The sequence below is a fragment of the Suncus etruscus genome, chromosome 11 (assembly GCF_024139225.1).
Source record: "Suncus etruscus isolate mSunEtr1 chromosome 11, mSunEtr1.pri.cur, whole genome shotgun sequence".
NCBI lineage: Eukaryota > Metazoa > Chordata > Mammalia > Eulipotyphla > Soricidae > Suncus > Suncus etruscus.
The window spans coordinates 36,379,802-36,404,963 of NC_064858.1; the positions used below are offsets into that span (position 1 = coordinate 36,379,802).

The 25,162-nt window shown below is 41.4% G+C and overlaps 1 non-coding gene across 1 annotated transcript; it reads left to right on the forward strand.

Annotated features, from left to right (window-relative positions):
* The first annotated feature begins 23,260 nt into the window (after positions 1-23,260).
* Positions 23,261-23,367, forward strand: LOC126023652 (U6 spliceosomal RNA). Its single transcript, XR_007500756.1, has one exon. It is a non-coding gene; the product is annotated as a U6 spliceosomal RNA (small nuclear RNA).
* Positions 23,368-25,162: the final 1,795 nt, after the last annotated feature.

Below are 25,162 nucleotides of genomic sequence, written 5' to 3' on the forward strand. Positions count from 1 at the left end.
GAGACAGGCATTCTACTACAGTTATTTGTTTTTAAGTTCAGTTAGTTGTATTTTTTTTCCTTAAAGGATAAGAGTAAAAAAAATATAGTAAAGGTGTGGTAGTGGCAATCGCCGTTGTTTGCATAGGTCCAGAAAAATGGGAAAATGGAAAAAAATTCTTGATCTGATTACTAAAAGGCCTCACCCCAGAAGTTTATTGGCATAAGACCGACTCTGGGTTCCAGGCTTACCAGTACGTCCAACTTGACTCATTCTCAAGGTCCCGGTGAAACTTTTTCACACTTTAGCTATTGCTGGTATCAGATTCTTATATTGAAAGACTCTGGATTCTGTGCATTTCTTTCATTGATGTCAGGCTGATGTGGAGCATCCTCTAGTTTCAGCATACCATTAAATGCAGAGCGATCTGCCCTGCATGTAGACTGTTGCTGAGTCGTCTGGGTATTGGGAGCACTCTTTGGAGTAAGTCAATGCCAAAGCAGTGGTAGGTCTTCCCTGGTAGAGGCTTGGATCCTGGTAATGTTATAGACAATTGTGGTTGTTTCCATAGATGGTATCCATTGTTAAGGTGTGTGTGGGCAATGCCCATTCTTCTGAGGCCTAAGCCAAATTATTATGCCAATGTTCAGGGTAAAAGGCCTAATTACATTGCCAAATATGTGTTCCCATCTCTATTAGATAAGAACTTGTTTGCAAATGTATTATTTTCCCATTTTAATGTGCCTATGCAAAATAGAAGCAATGCCAGAAGATATTGGTGCATCTGGGAGCCGACGAATAAAGTCCAACATTCCCTGTAACTTGGTTCAAACATGAAATCTATACAGAGATACTCTTCTACCAGTATTGCTTATATAACAGATCTCAAAGGGGGAAAATTAAACAATCAAATAACAAATCCAGTGGGCAAAATTGTCACTATATGAAGATGTTCGAAAAGAGTTGTAGATGTTAAGGGAATACATCTGAGATATACAAAGGAGATACACGTGTCCCTTTGTGTTTTAGAAATAGTCAAGAGGGAGAGGGGTATTTTTTTTTTTTTTTTGGTTTTTGGGCCACACCCTGTGACGCTCAGGGGTTACTCCTGGCTATGCGCTCAGAAGTTGCTCCTGGCTTCTTGGGGGACCATATGGGGGGCCGGGAGATCGAACCGCGGTCCGTCCTAGGCTAGCGCAGGCAAGGCAGGCACCTTACCTCCAGCGCCACCGCCCGGCCCCGAGAGGGGTATTTTTGAGACACCACTTTGGTCTGTGATTTGGACAAGCGAAGAGAACATGGAGTCATGTCCTCCCCTTGTTGCCTGCTGAAGCTTTCGACTCCCCGAGAGGGTTTTGCTTCCTAATTGCTGGAAGTTGAAAGTTCACCAGTCCCCTCCCAGCCCCTTGCAGGAGCAAGGAAGCCTGGGGTCTCTTTTAAACTGCATCTCACCGGAACCCACTTGCTGGGACCCTGAGCAGGTGTCCAGAAATAACCCTGGGGATGGGGAGGACGGAGAGAGAAAGCTGTGGGGGGCAGCCGAGGCTGCATCTTCACCTTATCTTGACCCAAAAGTCTACAGCATGAAACCTTGCCGTGACGCTTTGCCTGCTGAAGCTTCAGACTCCACTCAAAAAATTACTGTGAAAGATATGTAATCTACCTTGGCCAAAACAAAAATCATTCGTACAGAAAAAATGGTTAAATGTGGGGTAACAAGAGATAGGAGTGAGGGAGTAAAGGAATAAAACGAGCTCCTGGATGGCATTCAGATAATGACAAGCAATGAAACACAATGATATCCATGTATTTGCCATAATGTTCCGCGCGGGGGCTAGCAGAATGCACAGGTTTAATAAGGAAACTTCCCTGGTAAGTCCTATTGCCAGAACCTATTGTGATGCTATTCCTCCCGACTCCCAGGAAGGAAGGAGATCCTTCCTGAGCTAGAAGGCCGAAAGATCAGAGCCCCCACCCCTAGACCCTCCCTTTGGAGCCAGGAGGGAAATTGGGAAAGCCTAGGAAAACCAATAAACTCCTCCAAGGGACCCACCTCACTGGCTTGCCCAGCTCTTTGACTTTAGTGTCTGAGCTGCCGGAGTGAGCACCCATCAGCTTTCTGAGAATAAGGATTATGTCTATACTGTTCATTGGTGGGCTGGGCATGGCAGACAGGAGAATTTATTTATTTTTTAGCTAAATGAGGTTTTTTTTTTTTTTTTTTTTTTTTTTTTTTTTGGATTTTGGGTCACACCTGACAGCGCTTAGGGGTTACTACTGGCTCTATGGTCAGAAATTGAGTTGTGCCTGGCAGGCTCAAGGGGGACCATATGGGATGCCGGGAATCGAACCATCTACCTTCTGCATGCAAGGCAAACACCTTACCTCCATGCTATCTCTTCAGCCCCAACTAAATGAGTTTTAAAAGATGCTTCTCTAGTCCACCTGTCACTGCTGCTGAAAATAATGGAAAGTTTTTTTTTTTTTTTTTTTTGGTTTTGGGTTTTGGGTCACACCTGGCAGCACTCAGGGGTTGCTCCTGGTTCTGGGCTCAGACATCACTCCTGGCAGGCTCTTAAGACCATATGGGATGCCGGGATTCGAACCATCGTCCTTCTGCATGCAAGGCAAATGCCCTACCTCCATGCTATCTCTCCGGCCCTTGGAAAGTTATTATTTTTTTTTTGTGGTTTTTGGGTCACACCCGGCAGTGCTCAGGGGTTACTCCTGGCCCCATGCTCAGAAATTGCTCCTGGCAGGCACGGGGGACCATATGGGACGCCGGGATTCGAACCGATGACCTTCTGCATGAAAGGCAAACGCCTTACCTCCATGCTATCTCTCCGGCCCCGGAAAGTTATTTTTTTAAGTAAAATAAATTATTTAATTGAATCACCAATGAGATACACAGTTATAAAGTTGTTCATGATTAAATTTAAATCATACGATATCCAACATCTGTCTCTTTATCAGTGCACATTTCCTACCACCCAGGTTCCCATTTCCCTCTCACCATCCCACCTGCCTGCCTCTATGGTATTTTTTTGTCTCTCTCTTCCTTTTTTCCTTTTAGACACTGTGGTTCACAATCTCCTTACTGAAGGAGCATTATGCATTATCAATTTAGCTCCTTTTAGCACCCAGAGTGATCATTTTTTTTTTTTTTGAATTTTGGGTCACACCTGGCGGCGCTCAGGGGTTACTCGTGGCTCTATGCTCTATGCTCCTGGCAGGCTTGGAGGACCATATGGGATGCCTGGATTCGAACCACCGACCTTCTGCATGCGAGGCAAATGACTTACCTCTATGCTATCTCTCCGGCCCCAGAGTGATCATTTTCAATTATCATGTCATAGAGTTCCTTCTCTGCCCCAACTTCACCCCCCTGTTATTTGTGGCAAGCTTCCTACCATGCACTGGTTGTCCTGGCCCTTGTCTTTATTATCTAGGGAATTATTACCATATTATATTTTTGTTTATGACCCACAAATTAGTGCAATTGTTACATATTTATTCCCTTCCTTAATCAAATTAGGGGTCCTTAAATCATCTCTTTCTGCTACTCTCCTTGCATTATCAGCATTCTAGCTAAACTTATTTATTTTCAGATGTCTTCAGATGCAACAACTTCCTACATTGCCTCCATCACCAGTAACCACATCTCTTCTACCCACAAACTCATTTCTGAGGTTATCAATTCTCCTATTATCTTACTTTTGGCCTTTTGTGACTACCTTGCTGTGTGTATATTTAAGTCCCACATACAAGAGATCACTCTGCATCATCCCTTTCCTATAGAAGGTCACTTTAAATTAGGCATCTTAACAGGAAATACAAGATTAGAAAGAAAAATAATTATTCCAAAGCAGGGAAATGAAGTGACTTTAGGACCATGGTGAAAACTTCAAACTGAAAAAAGAGGACTGAAAAACATGGTAGGCAAAGTCAAAATCTCACTGAGAAGCCTCTCCAGCAGAGTAACAGCAGCTGAAAAGTAATCAACAAAATGAACCAAAATTAGGCAGAAGGGAGGAAACAATAAAGCTGTGAGGGGCCGGAGAGATAGCATGGAGGTAAGGCGTTTGCCTCTCATACAGGAGGTCATCGGTTCGAATCCCGGCGTCCCATATATGGTCCTCCCGTGCCTGCCAGGAGCAATTTCTGAGCCTGGAGCCAGGAATAACCCCTGAGCACTGCCGGGTGTGACCCAAAAACCACAAAAAAAAAAAAAAATAAAGCTGTGAGCAGGAATTAATGAATTGGAAATCAGAAAAACAATATGAAAGAACAATGAAAGTAAGAGTTGGTTCTCTGAAAAAATAAACAAGATTGATAAACTACTAGAAAAACTCACAAAGAAAGGGAGAGAGAGAGAGAAACTTAATAATTCAAATCAGAAATGCAAATGGATTGATTACTATGGATGCCATAGAAATTCAAAGAGTAATCAGTGATTACTTTGAGAAACTCTATGCCAAAACAAGAGAACCTGGAAGAAATGGATAAATTCTTGGACTCTTATAGCCTCCCAAGCTTGAACCAAGATATTTTGCATATCTTCACAGACCTATTACTATTGAGGAAATTAAAATGGTAATCAAAAGTCTTTCCAAAAACAAAAGCCCAGGCCCACATAGATTCACTAACGAATTCTTTCAAACCTTTCAAGAGGATCTACTGCCAATCCTTTTCAAACTCTTGCAGAAAATTGAAGAAATAGAAGCACTCCCAAATAGTTTTTATGAAGCCAACATCATCCTGATACCAAAAAAGAACTACAGACAAATAACTCTGATGAACACAAGCAAAGATCCTTAATAAAATCTAACCAAATAGGACCAGCATCTCATCAAGGTTATACACCATGACCAAATAGGATTTATTCCAGAAATACAAGGATAATTTAACATACACAAATCAACCAATGTAATACATTATATCAACAAAAGAAAAAAAACATATGATCATATCAATAGATGCAAAGAAAGCATTTGATAAAGTTCAAGACATTCATGATTAAAAAAAAAAAAACCTCTCAACAAGGTGGAAATGGAAGGAACAAGCCAATAGCAAATACTTACTCAATGGAGATAAAATGAAAGCTTTTCCTCTAAAATTTAGCTCAAGACAAGGCTGCTGCCTTTCACCATGCCTATTCGACATAGTACCAGAAATACTTGACATAGCAATTAGACAAGAAAAAGATATACAGATAGGAAAGGAAGGAATAAAACTCTCACTGTTTGCAGATGACATGATACTATATTTAGAAAACCCTAAGGACTCTTCAAAAAGCTTCTAGAGTCAATAGATTTATATAGAAAAATGGCAGGTTACAAAATTAACATAAATTATATAATCCATGACCTTCTTATTACAAATAATGACAGATAAGAAATAGAGATTTAAAAAATTCAATTCACAATAGTGTCATAGAAACTCAATTACCTTGGAGTTAACTGAACAAGTGAAAACCTATACAAAAACAAAAACACTACAAAACACTGTTTAAATAAGTAAAAGAGGACAAAAAGAAATGTATACACATACCCTGTTCATGAACTGGGTGCACTAACATCATTAAAATGACAGTACTCCCCAAAGCATTGTACAGATTTAATGCAATCCCTCTAAGAATAATATCCATGCCATTTTTCAAAGAAGTGGATCAAATATTTCTGAAGTTCATTTTGAACACTAAAACCCCCAGAAATAGCTAAAACACACCTTAAGAAAAAAATGAAGGGCTGGCGTGGTGGCGCTAAAGGTAAGGTGTCTGCCTTGCCAGCGCTAGCCTAGATGGACTGTGGTCCTCCAAGCCAGGAGCGACTTCTGAGTGCATAGCCTGGAGTAACACCTGAGCGTTATTGGGTGTAGCCCCCCCCCCAAAAAAAAGAGAGCATCACTTTCCCCAACTTTAAATTTTACTACAAAGCAATAATAATTAAAATAGCATGCTACTAGAATAAACACAGACCCTCAGATCATTGGAATAGTCCAGAGTATTCAGAGTATGATTCCCAGATATATAATTAATTAATCTTTGATAAAGATTTTGTAATAAATACAAAATGAAACAAGGAAAGTCTCTTCACCAAGTTGTGTTGAGACAACTGGTCAGCCCCATGCCAAAACGTGAACTCAGTCTTTTCTTTAACACCATGCACAAAGATCAAATTCAAATGGATAAAAGACCTTGATATCAGACCTAAAACTATAAGGTATATAGAAGAAAACGTTGGCAAAACATTCTGTAACATTGAGACTAAAGGCATCTTTTTTAAAAATAATTATCTTTATTTAAACACTGTGATTACAAATATGATTATAGTTGTATGATTACAGTCATGTAAAGAACACCCCCCTTCACCAGTGTAACATTCCACCACCAATTTCCCAGATCTTCCTCCTCCCCACCCCCCCACACCTGTACTCAAGACAGGCTTTCTACTTCCCTCATTCATTCACATTGTTATTATAGTTTTCAGTGTAGTCATCTCTCCAACTGCACTCATCACTCTATGTGATGAGCTTCATGTCATGAGCTGCACCTACCAGCCCTCATTTCTCTTGTCTCTGAGATGCTGTTAAAAATGTCTTTCATTTTTCTTAAAACCCATAGATGAGTGAAACCATTCTGCGTCTTTCTCTCTCCCTCTGACTTACTTCACTCAGCATAATAGATTCCATGTACATCCATGTATAGGAAAATTTCATTACTTCATCTCTCCTGATGGCTGCATAGTATTCCATTGTGTATATGTACTACAGTTTCTTTAGCCACTCATCTGTTGAAGGGCATCTTGGCTGTTTCCAGAGTCTGGCTATTGTAAATAGTGCTGCAATGAATATAGGTGTAAGGAAGGGATTTTTGTATTGTATTTCTGTATTCCTCGGGTATATTCCTAGGAATGGTATAGCTGGATCGTATGGAAGCTCAATTTCCAGTTTGTGAAGGAATCTCCATATCGCTTTCCATAAAGGTTGTACTAGACAGCATTCCCACCAGCAGTGAAAAAGAGTTCCTTTCTCTCCACATCCCCGCCAGCACTGCTTGTTTTCCTTTTTTTTGATGTGTGCCAATCTCAGTGGCGTGAGGTAGTACCTCATAGTAGTTTTGATTTGCATCTCCCTGACGATTAGTGATGTTGAGCATCTTTTCATGTGCCTTTTGGCCATTTGTCTTTCTTCTTTTTCAAAGTGTCTGTTCATTTCATTTCTTCTCCCCATCTTTTGATGGGGTTAGATGTTTTCTTCTTGTATAGTTCTGTCAGTACCTTATAAATTTTGGATATGAGTCCTTTATCTGATGATTATTGGGTGAATAATTTCTCCCACTCAGTGGGTGGGCTTTTTATTCTGGGCACTATCTCCTTTGAGATGCAGAAACTTCTTAGCTTAATATAGTCCCATCTGTTTATCTCTGCTTCCACTTGTTTGGAGAGTGCTGTCTCCTCCTTAAAGATGACTTTAGTCTCAATGTCCTGGAGTGTTTCACCTACATGTTGTTCTATATACCTTATAGTTTCAGATCTGATATCAAGGTCTTCAATCCATTTGGATTTTACCTTTGTACATGGTGTTAGCTGGAGGTCTGAGTTCGCTTTTTTGCAAGTGGCTAAACAGTTGTGCCAACACCACTTGTTGAATAGGCTTTCCTTGCTCCATTTAGGATTTTTTGCTCCTTTATCAAAAACTAGGTGGTTATATGTTTGAGGAACATTCTCTGAGTACTCAAGCCTATTCCACTGATCTGAGGGTCTGTCTTTATTCCAATACCATGCTGTTTTTATAACTATTACTTTGTAATACAGCTTAAAATTGTAATACAGCTAAAAATTGGGGAAAGTAATGTCTCTCATATTCCTTTTCCCAAGGAGTGCTTTAGCTATTCGAGGTTGTTTATTGTTCCAAATGAATTTCAGGGCCTGGAGAGATAGCACAGCGGCGTTTGCCTTGTAAGCAGCCGATCCAGGATCAAAGGTGGTTGGTTCGAATCCCGGTGTCCCATATAGTCCCCCGTGCCAGCAAGGAGATATTTCTGAGCAGACAGCCAGGAGTAACCCCTGAGCACCGCCGGGTGTGGCCCCAAAACCAAAAACAAACAAACAAACCAAATGAATTTCAGAAGTGTTTGATCCACTTCTTTGAAGAATGTCATGGGTATCTTTAGAGGAATTGCGTTAAATCTGTACAATGCTTTTGGAAGTATTGCCATTTTAATGATGTTGATCCTGCCAATCCATGAGCAGGGTATGTGTTTCCATTTCTGCGTGTCCTCTCTTATTTCTTGAAGCAGTGTTTTATAGTTTTCTTTGTATAGATCCTTCACATCTTTAGTCAGGTTGACTGCAAGATATTTGAGTTTGTGTGGCACTAATGTGAATGGGATTGTCCTCTTAATGTCCATTTCTTCCCTATTATTATTAGTGTATAAAAGGCCATTGATTTTTGTGTGTTAATTTTGTAGCCTGTCACCTTGCTATATGAATCTAATTATTTCTAGAAGCTTTTTGGTAGAATCTTTAGGGTTTTCTAAGTAGAGTATCATGTCATCTGCAAACAGTGAGAGCTTGACTTCTTCCTTTCCAATCTGGATTCCCTTGATATCTTTTTCTTACCTAATCGCTATAGCAAGTACTTCCAGTACTATGCTGAAGAGGAGTGGTGAGAGGGGACAGCCTTGACTTGTACCAGAATTTAGAGGGAAGGCTTTTAGTTTTTCTCCATTGAGGATAATATTTGCCACTGGCTTGTGGTAGATGGCCTTAACTATATTGAGAAAGGTTCCTTTTATTCCTATCTTGCTGAGAGTTTTCATCAAGAATGGGTGTTGGGCCCAGAGAGATAGCACAGCAGTGTTTGCCTTGCAAGTAGCTGATCCAGGAACAAAGGTGGTTGGTTTGAATCCCGGTGTCCCATATGGTTCCCCGTGCCTGCCGGGAGCTATTTCTGAGCAGACAGCCAGGAGTAACCCCTGAGCACCGCCGGGTGTGGCCCAAAAACCAAAAAAAAAAAAAAAAAAAAAAAAAAAAGAATGGGTATTGGACCTTATCAAATGCTTTTTCTACATCTATTGATATGACCATGTGATTTTTATTTTTCTTGTTGTTTATGTTGTGTATTATGTTGATAGATTTATGGATTTTAAACCAGCCTTGCATTCCTGGGATGAAACCTACTTGATCAAAGTGAATGATCTTCTTGATGAGGCACTGGATCCTGTTTGCCAGGATTTTGTTGAGGATCTTTGCATCTGTGTTCATCAGGGATATTGGTCTGTAATTTTCTTCTTTGGCAGCATCTCTATCTGGTTTTGGTATTAAGGTGATGTTGGCTTCATAAAAGCTATTTGGAAGTGTTCCTGTTTTTTCGATTTTATAAAAGAGCCTGGCCAGAATTGGTAGTAGTTCCTCTTAAAAGGTTTGAAAGAATTCATTTGTGAATCCATCAGGGCCTGGGATTTTGTTTTTGGGCAAATTTTTGATTACAGTTTTAATTTCCTCAATAGTGATGGGGGTGTTTAGATATGCTACATCTTCTTTATTCAACCATGGAAGGTTATATGAGTTCAGAAATTTATCCATTTCGTCCAAGTTCTCATATTTAGTGGCGTAGAGTTTCTCAAAGTAGTCTCTGAATACCCTTTGAATCTCTGCAGTATCTGTAATGATCTCCCCCTTTTCATTTCTAATACGCATTATCAAGTTTCTTTTTCTCTTTTGCTTTGTGAGTTTTGCCAGTGGTCTATCAATCTTGTTTATTTTTTCAAAGAACCAACTTCTGCTTTTGTTGATCTTTCAGATTGTTTTTTGGGTTTCCATTTCATTGATTTCTGCTCTCAGCTTTGTTGTTTCCTTCTGTCTCCCTATTTTTAGTTTCTTTTGTTGTTCATTTTCTAATTCTATAAGCTGCGTCATTAAGCTATTCATGTATGTGCCTTCTTCCTTCCTGATGTGTGCTTGCAAAGCTATAAATTTTCCTCTCAGTACCACTTTTGCTGTATCCCATAGGTTCTGATAGTTTGTGTTTTCATTGTTGTTCGTTTCCAGAAAATTTTTGATTTCTTCTTTGATTTCATCTCGGACCCACTGGTTGTTCAGTAGTAGACTGTTTAATTTCCAGTTGTTAAATTTTTTTTCTTCTGTGTCCCTTTGTAGTTCACATCTAACTTTAGAGCCTTGTGGTCAGCAAAGGTAGCCTGCAAAATTTCTATCTTCTTCTTTTTTTTTTTTTTTTTTTTTTTTGGTTTTTGGGCCACACCTGTTTGATGCTCAGGGGTTACTCCTGGCTATGCGCTCAGAAATCGCCCCTGGCTTGGCGGGACCATATGGGACGCCGGGGGATCGAACCGCGTTCCATCCTATGCTAGCGCTTGCAAGGCAGACACCTTACCTCTAGCGCCACCTTCCCGGCCCCAATTTCTATCTTCTTGATTTTATGGAGGTATGTTTTATGTGCCAGCATGTAGTCTATCCTGAAGAATGACCCGTGTACATTCTTGGAAAAGAATGTGTATCCAGGTTTCTGAGGATGGAATGTCATATATATATATATATACATGTATATATATACATGTATATATATATACATGTATATATATACATGTATATATATATACATGTATATATATATGTATATATATATATATATACACACACTAGGCCTCTTTCTTCCATTTCTCTTTCCAGGTGTAGTATATTTTTGTTGGGTTTCAATTTGGTTGACCTATCAAGTGTTGACAAGCCTGTGTTGAGGTCTCCCACAATTATTGTGTTATTATTGATATCCTTTTCTAGATTTGTCAACAATTGTATTAAATACTTTGCTGGTCCCTCATTGGGTGCATATATGTTTAGGAGAGTAATTTCTTCCTGCTGTACATATCCTTTGATTAATACATAATATCTATCTTTGTCCCTTACAACTTTTCTGAGTATAAAGTTTGTGTCATCTGATATTAGGATGGCCACCCCCACTTTTTTTAAGGGTGTTGTTTGCTTGAATGAAATTTTCCTCCAGCCTTTGATTTTGAGTCTATTTTTTTTTATTTTTTGGTTTTTGGGCCACACCCGGCGGTGCTCAGGGGTTATTCCTGGCTGTCTGCTCAGAAATAGCTCCTGGCAGGCACGGGGGACCATATGGGACACTGGGATTCGAACCAACCACCTTTGGTCCTCGACCGGCTGCTTGCAAGGCAAACGCCACTGTGCTATCTCTCCGGGCCCATGAGTCTATTTTTATTCTGACTATTCAGGTATGTTTCTTGTAGGCAGCAGAAGGTTGGCTTCAGTTTTTTGATCCATTTCGCCACTCTGTGCCTCTTAACGGGTGCATTTAGTCCATTGACATTGAGAGAAATAATTATCATGGGATTTATTGCCATCTTTGTGTAGAAGTTTGGTGTGTTTTTTGTTCTGTCTTGTTTTTAGAATAGATCTTTCAGTTTTTCTTTTAAGGCTGGTTTTGAGTCTGTAAAGTTTTTGATCTGTTGTTTATCTGTGAAGCCATGTATACTTCCTTCAAACATGAAAGTGAGTTTTGCTGGGTGCAGTATTCTTGGCGAAGCATTTATTTCATTGAGTTTTGTCACTATATCCCACCACTGCCTTCTGGCCTTGAGTGTTTCTGGTGATAGGTCTGCTATAAATTTCAAGGATGTTCCCTGGAATGTAATTTCCCTTTTTTTTTTTTTTTTGGTTTTTGGGCCACACCCGTTTGACGCTCAGGGGTTACTCCTGGCTATGTGCTCAGAAATCGCCCCTGGCTTGGGGGGGGACCATATGGGACGCCGGGGGATCGAACCGCGGTCCTTCCTTGGCTAGCGCTTGCAAGGCAGACACCTTACCTCCAGCGCCACCTACCCGGCCCCGTAATTTCCCTTTTTTATCTTGCTGCTTGCAGTATTCTATCTCTATTTGTGGGATTTATCATTGTGACTAGATGTGTCTTGGGGTGTTTCTCCTGGGGTCTTTTTAGCTGGTACTCTTCAGGCATGCAGGATTTGGTCACATGTTTTCTTTAGCTCTGGTAGTTTCTTTGTGATGATGTTCTTGACTGTTGTTTCTTCCTGGAGATTTTCTTGGGTCTCTGGGACTCCAATGATTCTGAAGTTGTTTCTGTTGAGCTTATCAAAGACTTCTATTTTCATCTGCTCATATTCTTTGAGTAATTTTTCCATTGTCTGATCATTTGATTTAAGGCTTTTTTCCAATCTCTTCTGCTGTGTAAAGTTGTTATGCATCTCATCTTCCAGCACACTAATTCTATCCTCAGCTTCTTTTTTTTTTTTTTTTTTTTTTTGGTTTTTGGGCCACACCCAGCGATGCTCAGGGGTTACTTCTGGCTGTCTGCTCAGAAATAGCTCCTGGCAGGCACGGGGGACCATATGGGACACCGGGATTTGAACCAACCACCTTTAGTCCTGGATCGGCTGCTTGCAAGGCAAACGCCGCTGTGCTATCTCTCCGGGCCCTCCTCAGCTTCTTTTAACCTGTTGGAAAGCTCATTCATTATGTTCTTCAATTCATCTACTGAGTTTTTCAGACCTGTTATTTGACCTGATATTTCAGGTTAGAGTTTTCTGATTTTTATCTTTCATATTCTCTTGATTTTTATTAGTGTTCTGATCTATACTTTCTTTGAGTTCTGTGAGCATCCTCCATATTTCTTCTCTAAACTCCATTTCTGAAAGACTGCTTAGGTGGTTGGCCATTGTTGGGTCATCAGAGTTTCCATCTTCATTCTCTATGACTGATGTTGGTCTGTGCAGAGCTGACTAAAGGCATCTTGAAGGAAGAAACACACTATCCAAACAAGTGGCAGCAAAGGTAACAAATGGGAATACATTAAACTGAAAAGCTTCTGCATTTTTTTTTTTTTTTTGGTTTTTGGGTACAACTGGCAGCACTCAGGGGCCACTCTCAGCTCTAGGCTCAGAAATCGCTCCCAGCATGCTCGGGGGACCATATGGGATGCTGGGACTCGAACTACCATCCTCCTATATGCAAGGCAAATGCCTTTCTTCCATGCCATCTCTCCGGCCTAGCTTCTGCACTTTAAAGGAAAAAAGTGACTAGGATAAAAAGGCCATCCAGGCTCCGGGTGGTGGCGCTAGAGGTAAGGTGCCTGCCTTGCCTGCACTAGCCTTGGACGGATCGCGGTTTGATCCCCTGGCATCCCATATGGTCCCCCAAGCCAGGAGCGACTTCTGAATACATAGCCAGGAGTAACCCCTGAGCATCACCGGGTGTGGCCCAAAAAACCAAAAAAAAAAAAAAAAAAAAAAGCCATCCAGGGAATAGGAGAAAAGATTCACCCAAAACCCATCAGATAAAGGGCTTCTATATAAGATATACAAGGTACTAACAGAACTTAACAACAACAAAACCATGTAAGGGGTCAGAGCGATAGCACAGTGGTAGGGCATTTGCCTTGCACACGGCTGCCCAGGACGAACCTGGATTTGATCCCCTGTGTTCCATATGGTCCCCCAAGCCAGGAGCAATTTCTGAGTGCATAGCCAGGAGTAACCCCTGAGTATCACTGGGTGTGGCCCAAAATCCAAAACAAAACAAAACAAAAAGACCCATAAAAGCACAGTTAACTCCACCAAAAAATGGGAAGAAGAAATGGACATTTCTTCAAAGAAGAAATATAGGTGTCCAAAAGGCAGATGAATAAAATTTCCACATCACTAATCATCAGGGAGTTGCAAATCAAATTAACAAATTAACTCGGGCCCGGAGAGATAGCACAGCGGTGTTTGCCTTGCAAGCAGCCAATCCAGGACCAAAGGTGGTTGGTTCGAATCCCGGTGTCCCATATGGTCCCCCGTGCCTGCCAGGAGCTATTTCTGAGCAGACAGCCAGGAGTAACCCCTGAGCACTGCCGGGTGTGGCCCAAAAACCAAAAAAAAAAAAACAAATTAACTCATGCCACAGAGATCTGCACATATCACTAAAAACAAGAGCAACTAGTGCTAACATGGATAAGGGGAGAAAGAAACTCTCTTTCACTACTTATAAAATACATATATATATAATATATAAATTATAATATATAATATAATATACATACTTTCTGCACTCCTATGTTCATTTAGTGCTATATACAATTTCCAGAATCTGAAAAAAAAAAAAACCCAGGTGCCCAACATCAGACTAGTGGCTAAAGAAACCGGTACATCTACATAGTGGAATACTATGTAGCTTTTAGAAAAAAAATGAAGCCATAAAATTTACCTTTACGTGGATGAACATGGAGGCTATCAAGCTGAGTGAAATAAGTCAGAGGGAGAGACATAGACACAGAATAGCCTCACTCATCTGTGGAGAGTATGAGAAAAATAAGACAATATGGTACAATAGAGATGACAATAGAGATGAGGACTGGAAGGACCAGTCCATGATATAAAGTTTACAGAATAGTGAGCATAAGTAGAGCACTAACTGCACTGACAACTAAGATGACAATGATAGTGAGAGAGTCAATAAAATGCCTGTCCCCAACACAGGCAAGGGGTGGGGGAGGAGGGAAATGGGGTACGCTGGTGGTAGGAAAGTTACAATGGTGAAGGGTATTTTGCATTCTATGACTGAAACCCAGCTACAAACATTTTTGTAACCACGGTGCTTAAATAAAGACATTATTTTTAAGTAATAAAAATAATAAAACACAGGCAGAAATCTGAATACAGATAGCATGATGAATAATGGTATGATTAAGTGTTATAGAAACTTTTTATGTTTCTGAAGGCATTCTGTTTTAATCATTTATTAGACATGTCACTAATTAATTTACCTCTCTTTTTCTTCTCATACATGTGTCTGATGTTTATTGGATTATTTGTCTAGCCTCTAAAGAACCCAGCTTTCTTTCATGTCCCAACAAATTATAATTCTAAGAACTAATTCTCGTGCAGGAGAGACAAGCCAGGTGGTGAGGCATTTTCCTTGCATACCGCTTACCCATTTTTGATCCTCAGCACCTCATATGGTACCCTAAGTACTACTAGGAATGACCCCTTGAGCACAGAGCCAGGAGTGAGCCCTGAACACAGTTGAGTGTATCCCTCTCCCTCACTCTCACCAACATACACACACACACACACACACACACACACACACACACACACACACACACACACACACGCACACACACACACACACACAGAAAGAAAATTCTTTGTTTTTGTGTCATACCTGGTGGCACTCAAGAATTACTCCTGGCTCTTCTCTCAGAAATTACTCCTTGGGACCACAGAGAAAGACTTTAGGATTAGACAAATTAGTATGCCTGGAGCCTATAGTTGGTCTTATGCCAGGATGCTTCATGGATAAGGTCTCTCTGTTTTTAGACCAAAGGTTTTTCCATTCTACTTCCACCCATATTTTGCTGTGCCTATGCAAAGAGACAAACAAACAAAAAACCTGCCATACACACACCATTTTTTTTTAATTGGATTTTTAAAATCTCTTATCTTTTAAATTGGGGCTCCTTCCTTTTTAAAAGAACCTTGGGACACAGATTATTTTATTTTACCACATATTCCTGCATTTTTCTATAAAACTAAGAGGAAAGTAATAAAGAAAGGCTGGGGGCCAGAGGCCAATTGGTCTCAGATGCATTGATGGAGAAAAAATATGGACAGAACTAAATATCCAAATCAAAGTCAATGATAATAGAATCAAGGGACCTAAACTTTAACAGTCTAAACTTAAAAGAGCTTGTTATACTGGCAGGTCAGGGGTCAAAAGGTAGTATAGAATGTACCATGGGTCCATTGGTGGAGGGAGGTTGACACTGGTGGTGGCCCTGACTCACAGTATATCTCAAATTCAACTATGAAGAATTCTCTTGATTGTAATTGTTTCAATAAAATAAAATAAAAAAAGTTACTCCTTGCATGGGGGCAAGTGAGGTGGTGCTAGATGTAAGGTGTCTGCCTTGCAAGCCCTAGCCAAGGAAGGACCACGGTTCGATTCCCTGGTGTCCCATATGGTCCCCCCAAGCCAGGGGCAATTTCTGAGCGCTTAGCCAGGAGTAACCCCTGAGCATCAAACAGATGTGTCCCCAAAAACCAAAATAATAATAATAATAATAATAATAAAGAAATAAAAATAAAGAAATAAATAAAATAAAGAAATTACTCCTTGCAGGGTCAGGAGACCATATGGAATGCTTGGGATCAAACCTGAGTTGTCTATGTGCAAGGCAAACACCCTACCTGCTGTGCTATCACTCCTGCCTCTCTTAGTTGTTGTTTTGTTTGTTTGTTTTAAAATCTTAGTTTCTTCTAATCTTTTTAAAAGACAAAGAGAGTTGTATTGTTCTCATTCACTGAGACTCTGCATACAGGAATCAGAAAGACTGACTTTGACAAGAATATTTCTTTTTTGCCAGCCTTAGCAAAGGTCCTGGATCTCACCTGCAAGCCTCTGAGGCAAGTAGGAAAAGACCAGATATCTCATGATTTCTGAAACTGTAGGAAGAGGAAAATCATTTTCTCCCTTCTAGATTCACTGGTTAGACCACTAATAAGAAATCAAATGGATAAGAAGCAAATTAGTTAGAGAAAAAATTATTTGAGTAGGAACAAAAGTTTATAAATCGGGGCCCGGAGAGATAGCACAGCGGCGTTTGCCTTGCAAGCAGCCGATCCAGGACCAATGGTGGTTGGTTCGAATCCCGGTGTCCCATATGGTCCCCCGTGCCTGCCAGGAGCTATTTCTGAGCAGACAACCAGGAGTAACCCCTGAGCACCGCCGGGTGTGGCCCAAAAACCAAAACAAAAAAAGACAAAACAAAACAAAAAAAAGTTTATAAATCAATAAAAAGCCAAATAAAGGCTTATAATTGAGCATTTATTTACTTATTTATTTTTGGTGCATGCTTGTTTATTTGTTTTGGGGTCTTACCTGGCGATGCACAGGGGTTACTCTTGACTGCACTCAGGGGTCATTCCTGGAGGTGCTGGAGGGATTATTCGCTATTGCTTCAGCCTATAATATTGTTTTATGTTCTATCTTGTGCTAAGGAAGAAAGGTGCTTTGGAACTGTGGGCAGGGTTTAAGGAAAAGAAGAGGGCTGTTGAAGTAAGGTTGTCTTCTGATGCAGATGTGAGTCTCTGGGATGGTGAAAGTTGTCTCTCTCTCTCTCTTTGTTTTTTTTTTTTTTTTGCATCAGACACCTTTACAAATGGAAATTTCCTTTATACATGTAAATTTCCTTGACAAAAGGGGGGAATTTATACTCTATTTTTGGTAGTTAGGGGAAAGTAAACAGCTTTTCCTGCACCTGCTGGTTCTCAATTGCCTTTAGCTCAAAATAATCCACATGCCAAAGAGGCTATTTGGGGGAAGGCCTGTTCTGATGTTTCCCAGCTATTGGTTCTGCTCCCATCACCAATGTGACAGCTTTGCCAGAGATTATTCACGTTGGCCTATAGGTCAGTATCTTGCCTTTTGCCTACATTATGACCCTAACTAAATGTAACCATCTGTGTCTGTATGGATGTTAAGCTTTGCTTAAGATGGAGCACAGGTACCAAAGACCTACAGCCTCAACAAGAAAACGCTAAACAAAAAAGAAAGATGCCACTAAAATGTCTTTTCAAAAGCCCATAGAAAGCTCTAAAATAAGACCACTAATTCAACATCGCTGAGCATGTCATGCAAAACCAAGCAGTGGGAATTACATTTGTCTCTCCAAGTGTTTTTCTTTGGCATAATGGTTTCTTAAGAGAGGGTCTCTGAAAGCAGGGTGGAAGTCACTTTTTTATAAGGAACATTTATGTGTTTGTTTCAAAATTTCCACCTGTAAGAGGTCTCCCTTCTGGGCCAGGGAAACCAAATCTCTTTATTACATGGGGCTATTGCATAAGAGTTTTCACTTTTTATTTTTTGTTTGTTTGGGGGGTGCTCAAGGTTTACTCCTGGCTCTGAATTCAGGAATCATTCTTGATGATGCTCAGGGAATCTTTTTTTTTTTTTTTTTTTTTTTTTTTTTTTTTGGTTTTTTGGGCCACACCTATTTTGATGCTCAGGGGTTACTCCTAGCTAAGCGCTCAGAAATCGCCCCTGGCTTGGGGAGACCATATGGGATGCCGGGGGATAGAACTGCGGTCTTCCTTGGCTAGCGCTTGCAAGGCAGACACCTTACCTCTAGGGCCACCTTGCTGGCCCCAACTGCTCAGGGAATCTTAATGGATGCTGGGGATCAAACTTGATCTGCTGCTTACATGACAAACATTCTACCCATTGTACTATAGTTCTGACCTCACTTTTCATTCTTAGTGGAAAAGGAAACACTTAAATTTCTGAACACAGGGGCCAGTGAGGTGGCGTTAGAGGTAAGATGTCTGCCTTGCAAGCGCTAGCCAAGGAAGGACCGCGGTTCGATCCCCCTGCGTCCCATGTGGTCCCCCCAAGCCATGGGCAATTTCTGAGCGCTGCCTGAGCATCAAACAGGTGTGCCCCCCCAAAAAAAAATCCCCAAACACAGCAGACATTCCTTTGTTCAATGCCTTTGCATCCTATACTTCTTTCACAAATCCTTTGTCTGTAGTTTACATTGTTGAGAATACCACTTAGACTATTGAGGGGAGTTTGTTTTACTAGATCCCACTTAGGCATTATTGTACACCTGCTATTTATTCATTCATTTGTTATACACTCACATGTACAAGTTTTACTACCAAATCCCTCCTAGGTTTATACATGCAAGAAATATATGTGGGGTCCTGAGTTCTGAACAAGGAGGGATGCCATTTTGTAAGGACCACATGTTAAAACAACATGTTAGACCTCTCTTTCTCAAGCTTAAGTTCCCATAACACTGCCATATTAGGTAGTCTATCTGGAAAAAACACAAGGGAGCGGTAAATAGGTACCCTAGACAGCAGCTAATCATTTTAAAGATCATCAAAAGCTAGAACCCCCTTATTCCCTCCCTATATAAACTGGTTTGTGACCTTGGGCGTGATTGTCTGCTCTGGGAGGTGGCTCTGACTGGTCTGTATGGGTCTTGTGGCTGATGGAATACAATTTTGTTTTGCTTTGTTCCTATTGGGTGATCTCATCCTTTGACTCCAGACTCTAACAATATACATGTTTTATTACTACTGTCACTATTTGGTGTTGAAGCCACAACTGGCAATGTTTAGGGCAGACTCTGCTCAGTGATCACTCCTAGCAGTGCTCTGGGGATCATTGATTTGAACTGGTCTGCGGTATGTAAGGCAAGCCCCTAATCCTTGTACTATCTATCCCTGCATCATCTTCTTCTTCTTCTTCTTCTTCCTTCTTCTTCTTCTTCTTCTTCTTCTTCTTCTTCTTCTTCTTCTTCTTCTTCTTCTTCTTCTTCTTCTTCTTCTTCTTCTTCTTCTTCTTCTTCTTCTTGGTTTTTGGGCCACACCCATTTGATGCTCAGGGGTTACTCCTGGCTAAGCACTCAGAAATTGCCCATGGCTTGGGGGGGACCATATGGGACACCGGGGGTTCAAACCGCGGTCCTTCCTTGGCTAGCGCTTGCAATGCAGACACCTTACCTCTAGCGCCACCTCACTGGCCCCTATTTTGCTTCGTTTTGGCTTTTCTTTATTACTCACCTACACTTGTTAAGTTCAATATTTGCCACCCTAGAAGAACCAAAGCAGGAAAGAGCTTTCTCCTTGTCCACCTCTCCCTGCCCTAGTCCTGGACAATGAACAATCATATCTGCTAGATATATGTCAGCTTATGAGGAGTATACCTCTTCCCTGACTTATTCTTGCTCTCCTATCATCCCACTCTAAGAAAGTTATGGTTGTACTTGTATTTTTATTCAGGCCCTGCTTTCTGGGGAAACCTAAATAAGATAGGCTGCTTGACCAGATTACCTGTCAGTGTCTTATTTTCTTCAATAAACAGGTAAACTCATTATCATATAAGCACATTTTCCATATAGCCAAAGGATGACTGAAAAAAATATCAATAAATGTAAAGCTCAGAGTAGATGGGAGACAGCTGTGTCACAGATGTGCTTGTTTTATTATGGTAATGTATGCCAATTGAAATGTTGAAGAACTGTAAGAAGATCATCCTGATCTGATTGCCATTTTTCTAAATTCTCTCAAGCAACTCAGCAAGCTCCCAAATTAGGATCTTTCCCTCATTCTTTCTTCGAATCCACATAAAATCTCCTGGATCCTTCTCCATCAGATATGACTTCCTCATCCTCAGATCTTTATTCATATATTCTCTTGTCAATGAGAACTTCGGGGCCATTTTTCCAACCCACCAAGTATGACCCTCCTTGTCTCCCTTTCATCATTTGACTTTTTTTTTCTGACACATGTTATCATATTATGTATGTATGTTGACCCTGACTTAAAGTCTTGGCTTCTAACCTTGCCCTTCTAGTTTGTAACCATCTCATGCATGTGTGCAGGGCAAAGTGGGGGTAGAGGATAGGGATCCAGTAGACATTCTTGATAGTTTGGATTTTCTCACTTTATTGTCTAGGGACTATACAGTTGACTTTATTCATTTAACAATTTACTCAATAATAAACTCACATTTTTTTTATTAATTATTTTTATTATTTTAATTATGACAACAAAGATGCAAAGAAAGAGGACAGGGTAAAGTTACAGTGGAAGCCCAATCACCCATAAACAGGATTCTCAATAGTTCCATCAATGATATCCCAGCCTTGAACTTTCAGCCAAAGAACATTAAGAAAAACAAAACTGAACCCATGTACAATACAATTACTTTGTCCCTCAAATCCCCAGTTGTAGTACATATTGTTTCTTAGCAGCACACCATATAATCTAAAGATATTAGACTTATGTAACTCTTTAAACATTGAGGGCAAAGTACATTTATCTAGTTCCATGCACATGCTTACTAGTTTAAGTTAACCTCAAAAGTTTTAATGGGTTGTTTTTCTTAAGGATTGGAGTCAAGAGAACATAGTAAAAAACGATATTAAAGTGGCATTTGTTTGCATAGGCCCACCAAAACATAAGGGACATGGAAAGACAAATTATGGTCTAAATACATGGAGACCCTACCCCTGAAGTTTCCTGGCACAGGACTGACTCTAGGCTCCAGGCAAACTAGTTTGTCCAATTCAAGTCATAGTCTGTAGTGGCAATACACCTCCATTCCTCACATAGTCTCTGTTGTTGGTATCATTCTTCTGTATTAAAGATCCTGGAGTCTGCATATCCCATATTGCAGTCAGGATGGTGCAGAGCATCCTCTCATTTCACCTCACACTTAAGGGGCAATAGAGAGAACCATGTCCTGTAGAGCAGGTCATCGTTGTTGTCATGTCTTCTCGCAGGTCATTGTTGTTGTCACGTCTTCTCAGTGTAAACGGAAGTGTCTTATTAGGAGGTCGATGTCACACCCTCGGTAGTGTCTTTCCTGGTAGAGGACTGCTTCCAACTGTTGCTATAAAAGACCTTGGATGTTTCGTAGATAGCTTGCCTGGTTCCAGCGTGAATGGAGAATGCCCATTCAACTGAGGCCTATGCCAGGTCATTATATCAATATTCAGGGTGTAAGGTACATTGTAATGAGATTTATTAGATAATAACTAATCTGTATGTATAGTGTTTTCCCATTTTAATGTGTCTATGCAAACAAGGATCAATGCCACGAAGCGTTATTGGTGCATCTGGAGGCAATAGGAACAAGACCAGCAATTTCCATGACATAGTTCAATCATAGGCATCAAACTGAGGGATAGTTCCACCACAATCCTTACTGAACAGCTTACAAAGAAAAGACAAGATGAAAAGTGGATAGAAACATCATGGTAGAAGAATATATAAAGAGTTACAGCAGTAAAAGAAAATAACCATAAAATATTCAAAAAATATATGTGTTCAATATGTGTTCGATTTGTGTCCTTCTAAATAGTTCTGGGATTTGTAAGATCTACTGTGTCTTTGGTCAGAGATTGAAGCTGTGTGTTACTGAAGTTAAGAAGGGTAAATCTGGGGTACTGATGGTTGGGAGGAGCATATGATCGCGCGGGGGCTAGCCCCCGCGCGGTTTCAAAATGTAGACTGGTATGAAATTGCCAGTGACAGCCTGAGTATAGCTGAGAAATTATTTGCCTCCCCCCAGATCAAACTACACCCCCTGATCCACCCTCTAGAGCCGGCCTGGGAGTGGGGAAAACCCAGGGTGCCCCATGAGCTCCTCCCAGAAACCCACCTGGAGATCCGGAGGAAAGGGGGAGAGGGGGTTCGGGTGACCCAGGTCCGGGCCCCCCACCCTAGGCCAGGCCAAAAGGCCGCTGGCACATACGGAGGTCTGCCAGCTGCCCGCCCGTGCTGCTACAAATCCAGCTCCAGGAAGGGAGAGAGACCCTCCCAAGCCCGAAGGACAGGGATTTAAGCCCAACCTAGGCCGGTCCCCAGACCCGGCCTGGGAGTGGGGAAACCCAGGGTGCCCCATGAGCTCCTCCCAGAAACCCACCTGGAGATCCGGAGGAAAGGGGGAGAGGGGGTTCGGGTGACCCAGGTCCGGGCCCCCCACCCTAGGCCAGGCCAAAAGGCCGCTGGCACATACGGAGGTCTGCCAGCTGCCCGCCCGTGCTGCTACAAATCCAGCTCCAGGAAGGGAGAGAGACCCTCCCAAGCCCGAAGGACAGGGATTTAAGCCCAACCTAGGCCGGTCCCCAGACCCGGCCTGGGAGTGGGGAAAACCCAGGGTGCCCCATGAGCTCCTCCCAGAAACCCACCTGGAGATCCGGAGGAAAGGGGGAGAGGGGGTTCGGGTGACCCAGGTCCGGGCCCCCCACCCTAGGCCAGGCCATAAACTCACATTTTTGACAGGTGAATTTCTGTAGCTCTCTGGTATTATTTTAAAAAAAGGGGGGGAGGGTTGGAGAGATAGTATGGAGGTAAGGTGTCTGCCTTTTATGAAGAAGGGTGGTGGTTTGAATCCCAGCATTTTATATGGTCCCTGTGCCTGCCTGCCAGGGGTAATTTCTGAGCATAGTGCCAGGAGTAACCCCTGAGCGCTGCTGGGTGTGACCCAAAAATTAAAAAAAAGGGGGGGTTCTGGAAAGGTAGCACAGTGGTAGGGTATTTGCTTTGCATGCAGCCAATCCAGAACAGATGGTGGTTCAAATCCCGGCATCCCATATGATCCCCTGTGCCTGCCAGGACGATTTCTGAGCGCAGAGCTAGGAGTACCCCTGCTATGCCAGGTATGACCCAACCCCCTCCAAAATAATTATTTATATTTATAGTCTATGTGTAAGAATAATTGCTTCTGTGCTCGCTTTGGCAACACATATACTAAAATTGGAATGATACAGAGAAGCTTAGCATGGTTCCTGCGCAAGGATGACATGCAAATTTGTGAAGCATTCCATAAAAAAAAAAAGAATAAATGCTTTTCTACTCTTATTCATGACTGAATCTCTTGCTCTTCAAACACTTCGATATATAATATACCCATAATCAACATTTGAATAGCTGTCAAGTTAACAAATGTCTTCACTTGTATGTTTCATGTGACCGACTCCTTTACTTTCAGAAATTAACAGAAATCATTGGCTTGATCTTAATGTGAAGAAGATTGTCACCTAAAATTCATACCACCTTATAATTACAGAATTCTTTGCATACTCTAAAAATCCCTCCACATACATTGTGTTACCCCTCCCTTAACTTCCTGTCTATCTTACCTGATTGTCAGACCAGCCCACTGCTAGGAGGGGTCTGTGGTTGAGAATTAAGGCCTGGGGGAGAGGTGAAAAGGAAGTTCAGCAAGAAGGAGGAGGAAGAGGAAGAAGGATGGAGAGACGAGATGCAAGATGGGTGCAGAGAGGTTGTTTAGTTTAGAGCCACACATGGTGGTTAGGGCCTAAAATAAAACTTTATAAAATAAAATAAAATAAAACTTCCTGAAATCTGACTTCTGTGGATAATTTTCTTTTTTTTTTTTTCTTTTGGTTTTTGGGCCACACCCGGCAGTGCTCAGGGGTTACTCCTGGCTGTCTGCTCAGAAATAGCTCCTGGCAGGCACGGGGGACCATATGGGACACTGGGATTCGAACCAACCACCTTTGGTCCTGGATTGGCTGCTTGCAAGGCAAACACCGCTGTGCTATCTCTCCGGGCCCCTGTGGATAATTTTCTTGCTGTTATCCTGATACCCTCAGACCCACTTGCCTAAAGGGTCAGCAGGCACCAGGCAGACTCCATGCACCACCAAGGACCTTATAATTAATATTTAATACAACAACATGATTTTAATTTATTGTTATAAGTGGTTTATTTTTACCCAAAGAAACATAATCATGGGCCCGGAGAGATAGCACAGCGGCGTTTGCCTTGCAAGCAGCCGATCTAGGACCAAAGGTGGTTGGTTCGAATCCCGGTGTCCCATATGGTCCCCTGTGCCTGCCAGGAGCTATTTCTGAGCAGACAGCCAGGAGTAACCCCTGAGCACTGCTGGGTGTGGCCCGAAAACCAAAAAATAGAAAAAAAAAGAAAAAAACCCAGAATCATAAACAAATCGAGTGACTTCAACTTCACAAAAGAGAACTGAACTCAGGTCAAGCTTGTGTCTCTTGACCCCTAATTTTTTTTTTTTTTTGTGGTTTTTGGGTCACACCCGGCAGTGCTCAGGGGTTATTCCTGGCTCCATGCTCAGGAATAACACATGCACAGAGGACCATATGGGGCGCCGGAATTCGAACTGACGACCTCCTGCATGAAAGGCAAACGCCTTACCTCCATGCTATCTCTCCGGCCCCATTGACCCCTAATTTGAAACAAATTTTATTTTCAATTTTACAGTTCTTTGATTTAGATTGGATTTGTTGCCTACATCTTCTTTGGTACTTTATCAATATCTTTGATCTACTCCCCTTTGCCAACCAGGTTCAACACCAGTTGATCAGGTTTGCTTTAGTTCTCATTAATCTGCTAACCTGGTGAAGTGGGCTGGCAGTATAGCTCTGCCTGATTGAGAATATTCAGGACCGTGTCCTCATTTGTTAAAAATATAAAGATTCTTCTTTACATGACTGTAATCATACAACTATAATCATGTTTGTAATCACGGTGTTTAAATAAAGATAATTATAAAAAATTATTGGGGCCGGAGAGATAGCATGGAGGTAAGGCGTTTGCCTTTCATGCAGGAGGTCATCAGTTCGAATTCCG